This window comes from Orycteropus afer, unplaced genomic scaffold (assembly GCF_000298275.1).
Source record: "Orycteropus afer afer isolate SDZICR_OR568_19922 unplaced genomic scaffold, OryAfe1.0 scaffold00171, whole genome shotgun sequence".
NCBI lineage: Eukaryota > Metazoa > Chordata > Mammalia > Tubulidentata > Orycteropodidae > Orycteropus > Orycteropus afer.
Genome location: NW_006921758.1, coordinates 5,071,664 through 5,073,145, shown reverse-complemented (window position 1 = coordinate 5,073,145; position 1,482 = coordinate 5,071,664).

Genomic DNA, 1,482 nt, shown 5'->3' with positions numbered 1-1,482 from the left:
TGGAGAAGAAAGTTGATACCTTTGGGAAGGTGGCCTACTGGCAGAGTGAGTTGCCTTCAGGCATTAATTGGTAGAAAAGACAGGAATGAAATGGAATAGCAGGTTGGCCTGCCCATGGAGCAAGCAAATTGAATGTTTTGGGGACAGGAAGATTTCCAGCAGAGTGGGTAGCCTTTGGCATTAATCGGCAGAAGTGGAGAGACCAAGAAAATAGAAGCAGAGCTGTCTCAGCCTGAAAGGGTAGGACAATGACCTTTGGGGGTGGAACTACCACAGCCCTCTAGGTTTCAAAGAGCCAGACCTTCACCAACTTGTTTCTGTGTGGGGCTGCTTGTTCATGTGAGCCAGTGGGATGGAGCCATAGCTGCCACCCAAGAGTGAAGGAGCAGGGCTGCCATGCCCCAAAGGGAGAGGAATGGGGCCCACCAGGCCAAGGGGGTGAGGTTGCCACTTAGAGAAACTAGGGGACTAGAGCCACTCAGTGAGAGAGATCTGTAAAGATTCCACACAATGAAGATCTGTACAGATGCCAAGGTGAAAAGGGGTGGAATTGTGGTGGTTATGTTTGTGTGTGAACTTGGCTGGGCCGGTTGAGTGGCTGGGCAATTGGTGGTAGTTATTCTCCATGATGAGATTGGCAATCAACTCCATGGTGGGATTTACCACAAGCAGCTGAGTAGCTGCTTTGAGTATGTGGTCTGCTTCCTGTATATAAGAAGCAAATTTGGGAATGGTCTCTAGCCTATGGCACACTTGGACCCTGCATGTAGCCATGTCATTGTTCAGCAGCCTGCTGTGCTCTGCGAACCTTGGGACTTAACAATGGACTTAAATTAATGGCCTGCCATGTGGTTTGGTAACATTGGAACTGTGTCTTTTTATTTGTCAACCTTGGGTTTGTCAGCCTCAACAGCCAGCAGCTTTCTGAGTGAAGAAATGCCTCTAGTTCCAATGGGCCAGGAGCAGGGGGCAGAACTGGACCCCAAGGTTGAGGGGCTTTTACCCAGACCCTAGAGCCTGGCACTTTGAACTTGGACTTAAAGCCTCCAAACTGTAAGAGAATAAACTCCTGTTTGTTAAAGTCATCCCATTTGTGATATATTCTTGTCAGAGAGGAACTTGGTAACCAGAACATGCACCAACTACCAAAGCCAAAGATGAGGAAATTGAAGATTTTTTATCAGATTTTGCAGTCTGAAATTGACCGAACATGCAATCGGGATGTGTTAATTATCACTGGTGACTGGAATTCAAAAGTTGGAAACAAAGAAGAATCACTGGTAGTTGGAAAATTTGGCCTTGCTGACAGAAATGATGCTAGAAATCACATGATAGAAGTTTTCAAGACCAACAACTTATTCATTGCAAATACCTTTTTTCAACAATGCAAATGGCAGCTATACATGTGGACTTCACCAGATGGAATACACAGGAATAAGATTGACTACATATGTGGTAAGAGGCAATGTTGTTGCTGTTGTT